We start from the raw sequence: 18,495 nt of genomic DNA, 5'->3' as shown, positions 1-18,495 counted from the left end.
ATGCACACGTCTTTGCTCGCCATGGTACAGTAATTTTTTTAATCAAATTGATGGAGAGAGACAGAGAAACAAAGAGGAAAAAAGACAGAGGTAGAGAGAAGAGAGGTGAAGCCAATTTATGCTTCATGATATGGCTACGCAGCGCTGCATACACACACACACACTCATACACACACACGCACGCACAGGCTGCTAACAGTGGTAACAACGTGTCAAGGCGAGCGCCAGGCAGCTAATTTGAAGTCATTAGATGTCTGCCGTACTGGCAACAATTTGTTACGCTCACACACGCGCAAACACACACACAAAAACACATCTATACACACACTGAGTTAAGAGCCGTCTGCGGGTAGCGAGAAGGCTAAATTGTAAACTAATTTAAACATCACTCAGCGTTAGAGAGGCTGCCTGCAAGACAGGCCCCCGGATAACAAGGCTAGGGTACGGGTGTGTGTGTCTGCGCCTGTGTGTGTGTGTGTGTGTGTGTTTCTCTGTGTGTGTTGCTAGTTGTGTTTGACACACAGACTTGCCCAACCTCAGAGACTTGTGACAACACACACCCGTATCTCTTTGATTGGTTCTTTTATTCTAAAGCTCCATGTGTATGTGTGTGTGCACGCTCATTTCCATACTGATATGGCCTATATGCAAACATTTGATATGTCATTAGGAGAGGAAAATGAGGTTTCAGACACTGTGCATGTCTCTAGTTTCCCACAAGGAATGGGACACTGTCACGCACGTGCAACTCACACATTCCTGTGTGTGTCAAAGAGAGATCAAATGCACACAAACACATGAAAATAAACAAATATTAGAAGTCTTTTGCTGATTCAAACTGTGGCCATTGCGTAAACGAGTGGCCCCAAACATACACCTGATTTCGCACACTAAGAGTTTAAATTATACAAGCAGAATACTGTCACACTCAGGAACCTGTGGGTATTAGGAAATATCGTAGGAGTTGTTATTCAAAGGCCATGAAAGGCTTTGGCGTCCAATATTATGGATTAGTGAAGAGAAGATCTCATTTTAATAGCTCTCAAAGAGACGACTCGAGAGGCATATTAGACTGCATGTCATTGTCAAGTGTGTTCGGGTGTGTGTGTTGAGGAGCGGTCAGGTAAGAGGAGGAGAACAGCAAATATTTAAACAGGAGTGAATGAGAGAGTGAATTAAAAGAAAGAAAGGCCATTCAAAATGAGCCATTTATCTGTCTGTAGAATTAGTCTTTTCATCCTCTTTTCTGTTCTCTCACTCCCTCATCCTCTCTCTCTCTCTCTCTCTCTCTCTCTCTCTCTCTCTCTTTCTCTCTATAATAACTAAATGACTACTAGGCAGTCATGCCAGCAGCTCTTATCTAGACTCGCGGACACAAAAGGGAAAGACAGACAGGCGAGCACTTGACTTGACGAAAGAGCAAGGAACGAACAAATGAATGAATCAACGAACGAGAGCCAGAACCTATAACACAGTCTATTTTACCAGAACCAGGGGCCTTGCCATTAGTGGTTTTTTACAACCCCCTCCCCCATTCTTTCTTTATTCAAGAGAGAAATTGCTCTCAGGCCGCCCCCCACTGCCCTTCCACTATTCTCTTGCTTCCCTATCTCCTCTTACTTGCTCTTTCTTTTCTTACCGTCTTTCTCCCTCTTTTCCTTTCGTTCCCCTTTCAATTTTGACACTCAGGATAAGCAGTCTATGTGTCTGCAGTATGATTGAGCTGTAAAAATAGGGGAAGTGAGGCGAAGGGGGGTTGCTGTCGGTCTATTCATTTAATCGGCCTTTATGGAGATATGGGAGAAGGCGTTTGGGTGGTGGTGGTGGTGATGGGACAGTAGGTGAGGACAGAAGATGTCTCATAGAGTCATTTATTGGTCTGTCTTATGATTTCCTCTGTTTCTTTATTCCTCTTACTCCTTGTTAGGATTTAGGGATGAGGATGGGTGTTGAAATACCCCATGGTGATGCTGAAACATGATTGAGGTCTTGGTCTGGATGACTGGTAGCCTCTGTGTCATGTCAGTGAAGGTGAACGTTAGCACAATTCCATAAACTCTGACACATGCTGCCACCAAGATGATGTTGCATCTCCTCAGCCTTTGTCATTGGATGAAGATGATAAACATTCTGAAAAAGTGTTTTATTCTAGCCTTGCTTTGAACAGTCATCCCACCGCCTAAGAGTAATCATTACCTTAATCTGAAGTCATTATGTATGAAACCTTTATTTTTCAATGACTTTGTACTTTGAAGAGGTTTGACTTGAAGGTAATTATAAAATGAGTTTGGGCTCACATAGTGAAATGTGTTTAAAGACATTTTAAGCACCTTATGAAGACGTAAATCATATGCCAGAGAGTATAATGATAAGACAGGCCCAGAGTTCCTCACTATCCAACATGAAACAACAGCAAAAACAACTGGAAACTTCACTGTTATCTAATGTTACCTGTGGTATTCCTCAGAGCTCAATCATCGGCCCCATTGTATTGTCACTCAAAAAATCAGAGCTAATTTTGCACCCTTATGCACAGTAAGCGCAATGAGCTCAGCTTTTTCTCATTATGCACCCAATGTTATTAGTGTTTGTAGATTATATTTCCAAAAATAAAGAAATAAATGTTCTTCCAATGTTTTTCTTTGATTTGACAGTTGTGTTCAAATTATCTCCAGTATTATTTGCAAAAGAAAAATAAAAGACAGCACTTTCATGCAAGTCCCCCTTCTTCAGCGTGTATTCTGGCAAACTCTCTAATATTGTATCTCTTACTCTGTGTGTGATGAAACATGAGCATGGGGAATAGGATGAAGGGGAATGGAAAACTGAAGAGGTATAAAAGGTGGAATGAAAGGAAGGAAAGTGTAGAAAATGGAAGAAGAATAAAAAGAAGGGAGGTCACATATATTACTGCAGTATAACACAGATACTCCCAAAGAGCCTTTAACACAATGTTATTCTGACCCGATGGCTAAATATCCCCCACCTCTTCAACCTCTCTTGTGACCTCCCTTTTTCTCGCTTTCTACTTCTGTCCCTTTCTGGCTCTCACTCTGTTTTGTCCCTCTCTCTGACCTGACCTCCCACCCTCTCTCTCCATGGTATCCTTAACCTCTTCATTATCAAGTCAACCTCATCTCTCAACCCCTTTTTCCCGCCCACGCCTCCCACCTCTCCTCTTTTATCATCACACCAGCCAGCTATTGTTTTTTTCATAGGTTCTGTCTGTCTACATGTCTCTACAGATAAGGCATTAGATCATGAAACAGTATGATTGACTGCTCATCGATTTGATTATTGAAATATGCCTTCACTGGGACATAACAGCAAACTCAGTGAAGCACCTAATAAGCAAAGCCCTCCCAAATCTGCTGTTGTTCTGCTGTTGTTCTGCGGTGTGCTTTCTCTTTAGGTCACGATATAAATGGTTTTCACTTAGAGATTTAGTCAGCCATTTGAGCAGACTGCCAGACAGTCAGTCAGTTAGTTAGCCAATCAGTCAGTCAAGTAACTACACAGCCAGTCAATCAGACAGAAAGACACCCAGTCAGTCAGCAAATATTGATTAATAGAAGTGTCTTGCTCCTTTTAGCAAATCAAATGTTGAGTCTCAGCAGCCAAGGGGAACCTCTGCACACATGCACGCACACACACACACACACACTCATGCACACATATACACATGGATACACACATCCTTGACTTTGAAAGTGGAGCTCTCTAAATTAACACTGACACACATTATAACACCTCACAATGAGCTCAAAGAGATGCAGAACAGCAGTGTGTGTGTTTGTGTGTGTGTGTGTGTGTGTGTGTGTGTGTGTGCGTGCGTGCGTGTGTGTGCGTGTGTGCGTGCGTGCATGTCTGTGTGTATGTGCATGCGTGTGTCTGATAGAGGAATGTAAAAGTGTAAAAGCCCAGACTGGTGGTGATGTCACTCTATGGCTCTCCTCATTAAGTCTGGTGCTGTCATCAATCAGCAAAGAGCTTGCTGGGCTTTGGGTCAGAGAGTGGTAAATCAAAGGAGAAACATCTCTCCGCCACCACTCACACAAACACATACATTTTTTTTTTCATTCCCAATTGTTAAATCAATGAACTTTATTGGCATGAAACTTCTGAAACAGTACTTCCAATTCATCTGTGGAGACTCTTTCCCTCTCAATGCCATTACCATCTGCAGTAAAACGGATGGTCGAGGTAAACTTGTACACATAAACTCATGAAAAAATACACGGAAATACACATGGACACGAATACAAACACACCAGCAGATTTGCCCCCATTCTGTCGGGCGAGGCTAGCTCACCTTGACAGTCGCAGCATGCTTGGTGCCGCCTTCATAGACAACACCCAAACATACAGTGTATTCACCAAGACACACATTCAGTGCAGTGTATGGGCATAAAAGCATTTAATGTGAATTATTTATTATTTCATCCTTATAAGCATATAAGCAACACGTAACAGTGTAAATTAAAATTGCTGCAGACTAAATCCAGTTATTTAGCCAAAAGAATATAGTGTAGGACAAGTAGGAAGTATTTATGGTGAACAATTATGTTTAAGCAATATATTTTGTTCCCATGCTGAAAAATTATAAAATGTCACAAGGTAGCTTTTGTAAGATAAGAAAGCACTCAGTCTTATTTCCCATACCTTTTCCACATTCTAATGAGATTCAATTCATAAGTATGACTTTATTAGGACCTGATTTAGATTTCGAATCAGAATTTGATTTAGTTCATTGCTTTGGTCCATTTTGTTTCTTTTGTGCTCTCCAGTACGTATTTTTCATGTGTGTGTTTCCAGTGGTTGTTATCTCTTGGCTCTGGTGGCCGTGTTTGATTTCCATTTCTGCTCTTCCCTGAGCTACATAACACATTTAGAGGCTGATTTCTTAGTTTCAATATATGTGTTTGCTTGTGTGTGTGTGTGTGTGTGTGTGTGTGTGTGTGTGTGTGCGTGTGTGTGTGTGTGTGTGTGTGTGTGTGTGTGTGTGTGTGTGTGTGTGTGTGTGTGTGCGTGTGTGTGTGTGTGTGCATGTGCGTGCGTGCATGTGTGTGTTTGGCTGTTTCATTGTCCATATTCATGCATCAGAGACATCTTATTTTCCAGCGCACCACCACCACCATGGTTTCCTCTTGCAGCCCATACAAACAAACATATCCCTGTTTGCAGATGAAAACAAATATTGATGAAATCAAATTAGGAGAAGAATATTTGATATCTGAGCTTAATGTTTGGATTAAGTTGTGCTGTCTCTATTGGATTAAGCCTGTGGGCATTGGAAGCATGTCATCAATATGAGAAAACAGAGGAAGGAAAACATTTCTTTTTTCTGTGCATTGCTTTTCTTCTGTCTTTTCGATTTTACTTCTCGCGTTCACTTTCTGTCCCTGTGTTTGTGTCAGTCTAGTGCTTTGGGTTTTGATAAGGTGAGATGGATTTATTGGTTTTAATTAACGATGAAATGAATCTGTTTTAATCTAGGAAACAAGGAGGAATGTCATTAGGATAAAAATCAACAAAGTGTTTTCTAAAATTAACCTAGAATTTGGCCCTCAAAAACTGAGTTTATTATAAAAACTAAGAGTGATTCTGTGGATAACTGCAAAGGCATGACTATACTATAATAAACTGATGTAGTCACTACAGGTAGATAAAAACTTTGAAGTGTCTCGGAATTGCTGTCTCAGAATTGCTTTCTCATGTGGGATTTGGTCTTTTGAATATCTGCAGTAAGATTAAGAAAAGAGAGACGTAACACTATAATATCTATTTCATTGTGTGTGTTATGATGCTGGTTTTGTGAAAGAAGTCATCATGCACAAATGCACCTACATATTCAGCCTCTGAGGGCACGTTCAGTCTGTGTTGACTCTCCTGTCTGTCCGATCTCCTCTGTTTGTTTTGTCATCACCGTGTTGACAGTGTTTCCATGACAATGTGCCTGCAATGACACTCAAACACACATGGCTTTAGGTGCCTGCTTTAAAAACACACGTTGTTTAACACACTCACGCACACACTCAATACAAATATTCACACACACACACACAAACATACATAGACTGGTATTACCTCTATCAGGTCACACCTTGATGGTGACACACACCTTATGCCTTGAGAGTGGAGCAACCTGACACATCATACGGACACACACAAGTTGCTTCACACATCTTGCTTGCTGGTGCTGTCACCCTGTATCAGAATAATAAAAAACTATTTTAAACAGAAGTGGCAGCAGGCTTTGGAAGTGGAGTGGCAGGCATAAATAAAATATGATCGCGTCAAATTACTTTTACGAATTTCAACACTGAAACGTGAATGAAATACTTACAGAATCACACTAATTTAAATGTGCTGTCTGATGGAAATGTGTTTTTTGTCTCTGACCATCCTCACATTTCAGCCTCATCAAAATTTAATTTTCATAATTTTGATTCTAATTACTAAAAAAAGTAATGAAAGTTGTTCTGATGATGGATGTGAAAGTGAGAAAAAACACAAATATTGAAGTCGTGAGATTTGTACTCAGCAGCCCATTGCTGTTTTTCTTATTAGTTTGATTACATTAGCAAATCAAATTCATTTGTCTATCAGCCTTTGAGACACAGCCTGCAATCTGAGTACACTGACTAATCTGCATCAAATAATGTCTGTCACACACACACACACAAAACACACACACCAGAGAGAGGCCGCATACATAAGCATGCATACTCAAACACATACATCGTGAGCACATGTGAACACACAGAAATACATTTCTAAATACACATACACCCACTTCTAAAGTAGCACTAATACACAATGAATGTGCACAAATGTACACACATGCAGACGTGCACAGTTTTATAATATGTGACATCAGATGAGCAGTAACAAATAAATCAGTGCACCATCTGAGCCCATCATCATCTAAGTCATCACTAGCAAACAGTCAGCTTTTACCACTTTCAATTTGCTTTTGTGTGTGTTTGTGTGTGTGTGTGTGTGTGCGTGTGTGTGTGTGTGTGTGTGTGTGTGTGTGTGTGTGTGTGTGTGTGTGTGTGTGTGTGTGTGCACGTCTGAGACAGAGAGAGAGAGATGATGTGATGTGATATGATATGATATGCTGGCGGGGCATAAAGATAGATGATCATAATTACGCACAGGCCAAACTCCATTTCAAATCATCATCATCCTATTCTATCTGTTGGAGCACACATGTACACACACACACACACACACACACACACACACACACAGACCAAAAGCAATATAAAGAGTTCACACACACATACAGGGATTCACAGACATCCACACCCACATATCACACACCTATGCATGGAGCAAATCTAGTGGAAGGAGGGACAGGCTTGTCATGGCATCACATTATTTCTGTCGGTTCATGCAAAGTTCACAGACAGGCATGAAATAGTTATTCTCCTTCTCTCTCTCCACTTATTCTCTGTATCTGTGTTTCCTAACTGTTTCTGTCTGTATCGTCCTTTTCTTTCCCATTATCTTTTCATTTCTCTTTTCTTTTCTAGTAAACTCTGCCCAGTCTCTCTTTCTTTCCTACCATTGTTTCTTCATTTCTTCCTCTCTCCCCATCATTGTTCCTCACCTCCCTCTCCTTCTCACTTCTCTTTCTCCCCACCTCATACTTCTCCTGTGTTTTTTTTTATTCCTCACTCCTGCTTTGTTTATCTCCCCCTCTTTCACGTGTCTCTTCAGCCTGATGCGCCTCCTGTTTCCTCTTCCACTTCCCCCCTTTTTTTCCTAGCTCCCTCTATTTCGCTGTCTTTCTCTCTCTTTCTCTTCCTCTCCCATCCTCCATCCATCGTTCTTAAATAACAGTCCAGAGGATTCATCCTTTCCATCAGGGAATAAGCAGGTGGGAAAATAGGATTGGAGCATGCCTGTCGCCAGCTGGGGACGACTTATGGTCTGTGTGCACAACACACACACAGAGGCAAATTTTATATATATATATATATACTGTAGAGGTAAAAACACGGAAAGACAGACACATCTCAGCACATACAGAAGAAAACGCCCGCTGATAAGCAACAGTTGGGGATTGCCCTTTAGCTGTGTGTGGCCCAACAGTGTTGAAAGGAAATAGAAAATAACTGTATGATTCATTGTTAAATTAATTGCAACAATCCATTAGCTTGTTGTTCTTTTTGTCTGTTTTAAAGTACCTAAATCTCATATACACCTCAAAATGCTGGCAATACATTAATCACGTTGGAGCGCCTCTGTAGCCAAGTGGTTACAACACATGCATCAAAACTGCAATTTTGCCAGTTTGATTCCAGCTGGCGGCCGCTTGTTGCATTTCATACCTCTCTCTATACCTATTTCTTCTCTGCCCTCTCAACTCTCAGTGTCTTATAAAGGCAAAAATGCCAAAAAAAATGAATCAATTAATTAACCTCTTAGTGCGTACAAAGCAAATTTCAGAGGTAGCATAATAATAAATTGCTTACTCTCGGTGCAGACACACACACAGCCTGATTTCACGCGCATGGTTGGAGTGTACATTGCCAGTAGCTACCTACAGCTAAAGTTTGTAAAGAGGGTACACTGGATATATCGGATTATTAATTATCAATTGCAACAGAGCTTCACGCGTGAAATTTGCAAGAATAATAAAAAGGCATACATTTTCTTTGTGTTCAGTCTGAACACATTTTAAGGGATACCATTCCTCCAGCACAGAAACTCCAACAAAATGTCATATGCTCAGAACTAAAACCACCACTCCTCAAGGCAATCAGCCTTTCTTAAAGCAGATTCATTTTGACATAACATGTTACTGCAGTGCAAGCCATGTGTCATGCCACATTCTTCATATCCATTTGAAGATATTTCCTTGTTTTTGGGACTGCCTGACACTTTTTCAATAATGCACTTTGTCTAGTGTGCATGCGTTCACACACACAACACTCCATCCTCATACGACTGTGTCACTTCCCACCTGGTATATGGCAGAGGACGTGTCTGTGGTCTCATTGCCTAACTCTGTACACACACACACACACACACACACACCGCACACACACAGCAGTAATAATGTGTGTGTTTTTTTGTCTATTTAATCTTGATGGGATGTTTCATCTGCAGGCTGCTATCACAGCTGGCTGCCTTATTGTCTGGGTCAGACTGATGGGTATCTGTGCGGGGGTGTGTGTGTGTGTGTCCTCAACCATATGCATTTTCAGTTTGTGTTCCAATATTAATCTGTGTGTACATTATATAGCTACAACTGTTTGTTTGCCTGTACAAGAGCGGACACATTTTACATACATCTAAACACTGCATACCTATATGAACAACATATACATCGTGCGAGTGTGTGTGTTGTGCATTTATGTGTGTGCTGTCCATCAAACCACACACACAGCCGTACCAAACCATTGGCTTGGTTGCTGATGATGACATATGAGTTCCTGGCCTTGGTAATGGCTGTTAAATCTCATAATTACACGCTTCTTTATTGCAATGCATAATGACCCTGCAGCACTATTGGACAATTAATTAAGATTTTCAGCCCAGGCTTTTTCAGGCCCAGATGAGGAGGTGGAATGAGGTCTAATGTTCTTGTCTTCGAGCTAGGACATTAAGGCATGATGCTGTAGGAGAGAAGGCTGTCTCCCTGTGTGCATTCGTTTTCATCTCTGTCTTTCCTTCAGTCTGTGTATGTGTATGTGTGTCTCTCTCTCCTCATTGCTCCATTGTTGAGCCCTTCCTCTCAATGCTTGTCCTGGATGATGATATTGGAGACCATATCTCTAATCTGTGAATGGTAAATTAATCCCTGTGGAGTTACTGCGGTCTTCTCTCTATGGGAAGCTACAGGGGATTAGGAAGATAGAATCAACACAGCCTCATAATCTCATATACAGACACCGGGCCTGGACAGGGACCATTAGGTTTTGTTTTAAAAGCCGCAATCAGCAAGTTTGTATTCAAACATCAATGGTGCTATACCAAAAATGTAACCTCCTTTGAACTGCAGTGTTCTTTTTATACATTGGTACCCATTTGACGACAAACTTCTATGTAATCATCTTTGAAAACAGAAAATGTCTCCTGCCCAGTGGTTTAAACAGCAGCACAGCCAATTTGCTGATGCTTGGACTATGGATTTTGTCTTTTCGGGAGAAGATGTTATGGCAGGATATTGTTCTGAAAAGTTAATCCACCAAGAGATCGATAGACTGTCACAACCCAGTTAATTGAACAAGCTGGGAAAATGAATTAATTACAGATAGATAGATAGATAGATAGATAGATAGATAGATAGATAGATAGATAGATAGATAGATAGATAGATAGATAGATAGATAGATAGATAGATAGATAGATAGATAGATAGATGACAGATAGATCAAAATATGATGATATAAAAGATATAAGTGTTGCCAACTAACAAAGCTAAAATGTGGCTTCATACTTGGCAATAATATATGACTGGATAGCGCTGATTGCTTGTGAGGGAGTCAGTCTTTGTCTGTCTCATGGAGTTTCTACAGACATGGGGTGACTTTCCCTGGGGTTTGAATTTTGATGTAACATCCAATCAGTGTCTTAGTGTGTTTCCTAATGACACATTCGGGTAAGCAACAAAAGAACGTCATCAAAATAAAACTTAAAACGATAAGTCCAGATAGTCTTTTAACTGGACGACTGATACGTGTTTTTAGACACACAAAGATTCACATTATGTCATTCTTATTCTTTAACTCACATGTTTTGAATATTCAGCTCAATGTCTTCTAGCCTGTCAGCTATCTGTCTGTGAGACAGAAAGAGACAGAGTTGGTTCATAAGCTTCTCAGTTTTGAGCACACATGGTTAATTCCCCTGACAGATATGTGCACACATGCTCACACACATGCTGTGGTCATTCCTGCCTGCATCAGCATTGTATCATAGGAGGGAGAGATGGGATGCAGAGTTAGAGGAAGAGAGGAAGGTGGGTGGATTGAGCAAGACAAGACAAAAAAAAAGATATGGAAAAATACTGTTAAATAAAACAGAAATTGTGTCAAACATTCCACAGTGTTTATTTCACCAAGACAGTGTCCTACAGAGCAGACTGTTGTCACTTGAGTAGTACTCTCGACTATGTAGTCAAGAAGATGTGGCCCCAAAGGAGCATGCTGTGGCACATGCCCACACACACACACACACACACACACACATACACACACACTCACCCACACACTCCTTGACACGGCCCTAGTGGAGCTAGAAGTGGGTAATTAAAATGTAAATATTGATATTTTATTATTTGAAATGCCTCCACTGCAATGCTCTTAATGTCACTCCATCTGTCGTCTCCACAGAGACGTGGGGTTGCCCTCTACGACCGGCTGCCCCCACCCAAGCAACCCCCGCCAGGGCTACAGCTATTACACTCGACAACCATCTCCGTGTTGCCGCGTCTCCATTTTGAGTCTAATTAAGTGTTAAATATTAGCACCCACAACCACAGAGGCAGCACACGCCACACTTGTGCACACAGAGAATACAGCACACAACCCTTCTCTCCACCTCTGCCTCACTCCCTGACTCTTTCTTTCACACACACACATAGACACACGCACAAAGCACTCATCTCCACTACAGCAATGGGAAGATTTTAAGTGTTAATCTTGCAGTGCTGCTGATGGTGTCTAATGTATGCAATTAACAGTCAGCCAGGGCTGAGGGTTTGGTAATTAGCTGGCTGTTCACACTGATTAGAGGCTACTGCAACCCTATGACTGCTCTACTCTCCCCGAGGCCGCCCGGAGAAAAAGGGGGGATGTGGGGGAAGGAGAGGGGGAGGGTGTAAGGGGAGAGAAAGAGCGAAAAGATATTTTGGCCAACAATATGAGAGGGGATGAAGGTGAAGGTGATGTTTGTGTGCAGTCCTGCACTCAAATGCAGATGCTATAGAGTCAACCAAGCAAGTATTTTGACAATAAATTGAGATTAATCAGCACTTAACCTTTATCTCAGTCTGTTCTCAACAATACTGTTTTAGATTAAGAATTAAACAAACAGTAAGTATTGGTCCAATCGATCCGTCAATATTTTCCAAGTCTTATCATTTTACCAACCATTTACCAACTCTTCCTGTGATGGCCCTCTGGCAGATACATGCATAGAGTGTTCGGACACAGACAACTACCTTTTCAACAGTTCACTGAAAGTGGCATCTTACTGGTATATTATTTTGACAGAAACGCTCATTTCAGGCCAATGCAAATTTAATTTTAAAGCCTTTATCGGCTGACACAGACGGTGCAGCAACATTATTGCGCATCCCTAAAAATAATCATCTCAGAATAATAATTTGTGTCTGGTTTTTAAAACATGGGTTAGGATTTTTAGTTATTCTTGCTGTTTCTTTTCTATTACAGCAAAGTAGTGTGACTTGACTTTTTCTGGACATGAGCAAAATATTTCATCATAACCTTAGACACAAACACTAGATGAGAGTAACAACAGTAATGAAAGGCAAAGCTGGGAGGTTAATACAAACAACAGGATACTGAGTGATGGAAACACATACACAGTCTTCAGAGGCCTACTGGTCAAATCTTGAGAAATAGCTCCCTGTTTGTTTGGTTTTAAAATACAGCAATGGTTTCTCAGATGTCAAGTAACATTACCACTGTTTCAGTGGCCTCAGACTCTTCAATATTTATACACCCAATGCGGTTATAAGTGACTGCCGACAAATATACGTGTATGTATTTGCCTGTAAATGGGTGTGTGTCTTTAAGCCCCTCTAAATTAGCTGGTTCTCTGGGTAGATTTGTTTCCATTTCGTTGCGCATCTCTGTGTAATTGGGTCAGCTGGTGGATGTGGATGTGTGTGTGTGTGTGTGTGTGTGTGTGTGTGTGTGTGTGTGTGTGTGTGTGTGTGTGTGTGTGTGTGTGTGTGTGTGTGTGTGTGTGTGCGTGCATGCATGCATGTGTGTGTGACAGCATTTGCCAACGTGCTTGTCGTGTGCGTATCTCTTATGTGTGTGTGTGTTGTTTCAGCTTGGCCAAAGCCATCACAGGGGGTCCATGTTCATTTGGGCCGGCGTCTGGCCGTATGGTACAAAACAGTTTGAGATGTGCATACACACACACACACGCACGCACAGACACACATACACACACTCAAAAAGCATCACAAGGGAGCACTTGCATTGCACAGCATGCAACAATGTGCACACAAACACAAATTTAAACACAAACACGTACAGAAAGTGGTTGGAGAGAGCACTGGAGTCGCCTAACACAGTGTGCATACAGAACAAACACACACACACACACACGCAGGGCAGCGATGTGCTGGTAACTGTTGGAAACTTCACGTGTCCTAATGCAATCTCTATCTCAGTGGGCCAGTAGACTTAAATCTGTCCCCTGCAGAACACAATACGTGTACATGCTGCACATGGACAGTCCACTTTTCTCCTCACACCTACAATAAACAACAAGATGATCATAAAGCAGTTTAAATCATAGTTATCAGTCCCTTTTTAAAACACCTCCTAACAAAGAGATTTGGTAGACTACATCAAAATGGATGGTGCCTATTGATCAAAGATAACATCTATCAACAATGATGGCTGCTGTTTCATCTACAAGTCTCTGGCAGTGTTTAAAGAAATTGATGACTGGCAATTTTAATATGGTGTCTATTAGATGTCTACTACAGTATTACACTGTTGTAACCTTGTAGGTTAGCACATTATCTGAAACATTAGCACACCGTGAGCAATTGACTTATTTGCCACAGTGTGGCAAAGTGTGAATTCAGTTTTGCTGTATTGTGTTACATTTCTGTGACAATGTGTGAACCTCATTTTTACAGCTTCATGACCGATAACTCTTGATAAGTGTGTGAACCTTTTGCTGTTAAATTGTTGAGACAGACTAAAGTTTCCTGTTAAATGTGTCCTGTGGCCATGATCAAAAAGGACAGAGTACAGTGTCAACTGTAACCAAGTGCAGGACCTGCTGTGTGTGTGTGCAGATGGACCATCCACCATTTGTATCCTGTAATATTTGAAAGATGTTTCTATTCAGCTTTACACAAACAGTAAAAGAAAACAAATTATAGATATTTTTTATTAAAAGCAAAGACTAAAATTCATGTTTAATTAAATTTAACTGGTGCACAATGAGATAGATACAATGCCAGACAGACTGCCCAAATACTATTTGCCCTTTTTGTCCAAGCTCCAGCCTCACACTGGGGGTTAAGTTGGTCGTTGGCTCATTCAGATCAAATGTTGTCCAGCAACACTGATTTGACCTGCTTCTCTGCTGGCATCACCCTCACCGTGTTCACACATATTCACCAGGAGACGCACTCTCAGTTGTATGCATAACAAAATTATATTGAGCCAATACAGCAAAAAAATAGTGTTGTTAATGAGAACACCTTTTTGAATTCATTTGTGTGTTTCCAAAAAGGCTTTTAGTTTCAGATACATATCAAGAACCACCGTAGATACCAGGAAATAAAAGACATTGAGGATTTAACTTGAGAGAAATACATGTTTATATTTTCTGTGGAATTAAAAAACATGACTTGGCCATGTTGAAATCACGACTGCGGCATTGTATTGGTAAAGCTTAGACATTTACAGAGGTGAGCCCTCAGAATGTGACCTTCTAAATCAAATCATTTTAAATTATTAACTACGTATCATGTAATTATGACAGATATGATTTACTTTCACTTCTTCAATCCTTCTTAAAACACATTTTCAAAGATTTCTAAAATAAGATCCCCATATAAAGTGTGGCAATAGTCCCGTTTATCACTGCAGTGACAGAATATAACCGGATGTGTGTTAATAACTGGGACTAAATCAGATTTTCACAGCTTTCACATGAATACAAACACAAAGAGTAACCTTCTGCATCAGTTATTGCGGATGTACAGGCACTTTGATACAGACGCACACAGACCCGTGGTGCACACACAAACAGTTCCACAAATACCACAAAGTGTACACGCACGCGCGCAGGTACTCGTAAGCATCTCACTGGTTCCCATTTACCCTGTAACCACAAGAAAACAAATATAGGCCTCCTGGATATGTGTGTTCGTGTGTGTCTGTGTAGCAACTGGGGCATGAGAGAGGGCTATCCTATGTGTGTGTGTGTGTGTGTGTGTGTGTGTATGTCTGTGCCAGACTGTTGTGCGGTCTCGGGTGTAAACGTGCAGTCAGGACTCATTTGGCAGACAAACAGGCCGCAGGGTGGCTGGGGAATCGACGTGTGTTTGTGTGTGTGTGTGTGTGTGTGTGTGTGTGTGTGTGTGTGTGTGTGTGTGTGTGTGTGTGTGTGTGTGTGTGTGTGATAGAGCAAAGGGAAGAGAAAAAAGAAAGAGAGCATGAGAGCAAGCAGCAGAGGTTAAGTCTGCATGAGTGCACTGCAGCCTCTTTCTGTCAGACCAATGTATGGCACATGCACACACACACATACCTATACACACTCGCTCGCTCTCTGTACCTTAGATACAATAAAGTGTCCTAATATTTAAGCAGACACACCCAAAATAAAACATCAAAACAGACACATAATTTGGGTCATTACAGTGACCGGATGCGCCCCTTGGCTCACCCAACTAATTACGATCACACCCAAAAGAAATTAAAATCCAACCTGTTCACCTAAAAATTAAGGTCATATACTTAATAGATAATATAGATGTTGCCCTCATTATTTTATGGTCCAGGAAGAGTTACCTTCTAATATGGAGAGATGATGAGTGGGCACACAAAATGCAAAACTTTGACACAAGATTAGGGTTCATGTTTGTGTCCTTATTTAATTTATTTTCAAACATAAATATTAATTGTCAATAATGTTGGGTTGCCATTGTCAGAAAAAGGTCAAAATTGAACTTTTTAAAATGTTTTTTAACATTTTGCTTCTCCATAGATTTGTTTATTACACTGATTTCTCATTACCTAATCAAAAGATTAAAATACACAGCATCATATTAATTTAAGTTGTCTGTGCTGTACCAGGATACTTTTAAAAAGACATACTGTCACATCATAGAAAAAGGACCACACAGAATTTATGATAATATATTTAAGCAACGCTTTTATTTATTTATGTTTACTTTATTTTCATTCTACATTACTGTACAGTCAGCTCAGCCCACCATCACCACAGGCTGTACAACATTTGCACACACACACTGATGAACTCATATTCCCACACATAGTGCGAGATGGCTTATCAACAATGGGCAGAAAGGGAATGTAATTAGAGCCAAATCAGGAACCTTCTTTTGTCAAGTGAAATCACAGGTATGAAAGAAAGGTCTCCACCCCTCCCTCCTCTACCACCATCTCCACTTCCAACGCCTCTCCCCCCTTCTACTTTCTTCCCTCCTCCATCCCACTCTTTCTCGTGCTCTCTCTCTCTCCATCAATACCTCTCTCTCTCCATCATCAGCACTAAATTCCCATTGATGTTTCTTTTCTTCTGCTGTATCGATCGCTTCATGAGAAGGAGGGGAGGAAGGGAGGAAGGGAAGAAGGGAGAGATGGCGTTATCTGTTAATTAATTTGTCCTGAAGCTGGCCGCCTATTAATCAGACAGATAAGAGGCATTGGATGGCTGAACAGCGCAGACAGGCTGGTGGGGAGGGGAGGGGGTCGGAGAAGCACACACATACACAAACACACAGAAATACACACAGATGGAGACACACATGCAGAGGCTCGTGGAAACATGTATGGGAATGTATGCAAACAAACACGCTGATGAAACAGCATACGCCAGCACACTCTCAGTGCAGTTATGTGTAGTTGTGTAGTAGTTCAGATACAGTGTAAGTATACACATGAAGCGCACAAAATGCTTTCACACATCACACTCACCTAGACAGACACATCGTACACACACGCACACCACATCCTGATAAAAATCATTGATGTACCTCAATAAGAAAAGCTGCACTTTCAGCTCAATAAATTAATCAGACAGGTTTTAATTATTGGTGTTAGGTGTGTGTGTGTGTGTGTGTGTGTGTGTGTGTGTGTGTGCGCACATGTGTGCATGTAATTAGGAGGGAGATGGTTGTTGGTGAGCGATACGTGGAAACCAATCAAACATACAGCTCGTCATGCAGAAGCAGATGATGATGTTGACATTGTTTTACCTTGTGTGTATTTGTGCCCACTTCTTGAGCCGTGCGTGCCCCCAGATCAAATTCCACGAAAGAGAAGTGTGTGAATTGATTGAACCCTCCACACTGCTCGCCATGCCAGAGCGCTGAAAACACACACACATGCAGGGACAAGTTAAACACACAACCAGTGACACCATTAAATTATATTAACCCCTCACTCATGTCTTCTTCTCTTCACTTGACCCCGGGGTTTGAACAGATTCAATAAGTGTGTGTGTTAATTTTAGCAATGCCTGTGCCTATTTCCCCTGCCCACAATGAGTGGTGAAGTCCTGAAGACTCCCTGAAGACATGTGAGATGTATGTGTGTGTGTGTGTGTGTGTGTGTGTGTGTGTGTGTGTGTGTGTGTGTGTGTGTGTGTGTGTGTGCACGTGTGTGTGCATGAAGACCCCCTTAAGAAATTCACCTCTAATCCCTTCTGATGATTTCATTAAGTAGGAGAAGACACTGCCAGTTGGCAACGATACTGCTCCCTTCACTGTGGTGTGTGCGTGTGTGTGTGTGTGTACATGTGTACGTATGTATGGGTGTGTATTTGTGTGTGTGTGTGTGTGTGTGTGTGTGTGTGTGTGTATGTGTGTGTGTTGTATCAATCATACACATTTGGATTCAATCCAGTGTGTTCCCATGCATTTTTTGTCTATGCATATGTGATACTGAGTGTGTGTGTGAGTGCAACAGTGTCTATCTACTGTATATAAAGTGTTTGTGTGAGAGAGAGAGAGTGTGCGTGTGTGTGTGTGTATGTGTGGCAGAGCTGTTGTACAGTTGTAGATAGGATAAATTAGAGCACATTACAAACAACAATAGCCTGCAACCTGGACATAATGAGACGCCTGCCATTACCCATCAACACACTGTGAGATAAGAGCCCCAGACGCGCAAGCACACACACAAACACACACACACACACACACACACACACTGTCACACACCTACCATCTCAAGAGGAGGCACACTGCAGCAGATGTTGTTGAAGAAATATCTTCCTTCTCATCTGCCGGCTTCTCCTGGCAGGATGCTCCTCTCAAACACACACACACAAACACACACACTGGAGGGCTGCGGTGAGGTCTGACAGGTGTGCTCACATGGGCCACTGTCTTTGCCTTTGCCTATAAAAGCTTGCACACACACAAAGACACACATAGGCAGGTGTGAATGGACAGGTGTGTGAGGAGAGGACAGCTGTGAGGAAAGGTGTGAGTGGGCAGGTGTTCCATTAAAGAGATAGACAGGCAGGAAGAGGAAGACACAGAGAGAGAGACAACAAGCCAGAGTC

General features: G+C 41.5%; 1 protein-coding gene across 12 annotated transcripts in view; it reads left to right on the top strand.

The window, feature by feature from the left end:
- esrrga (estrogen-related receptor gamma a) overlaps window positions 1–18,495 on the top strand; it is a 121,642-nt gene that overhangs the window by 91,485 nt on the left and 11,662 nt on the right. The gene's annotated exons all lie outside the window — the stretch shown is intronic.

This window comes from Acanthopagrus latus, chromosome 4 (assembly GCF_904848185.1).
Source record: "Acanthopagrus latus isolate v.2019 chromosome 4, fAcaLat1.1, whole genome shotgun sequence".
NCBI lineage: Eukaryota > Metazoa > Chordata > Actinopteri > Spariformes > Sparidae > Acanthopagrus > Acanthopagrus latus.
Note: the sequence above shows the minus strand (reverse complement) of the source record. Positions and strands in the feature narration are given on the sequence as shown.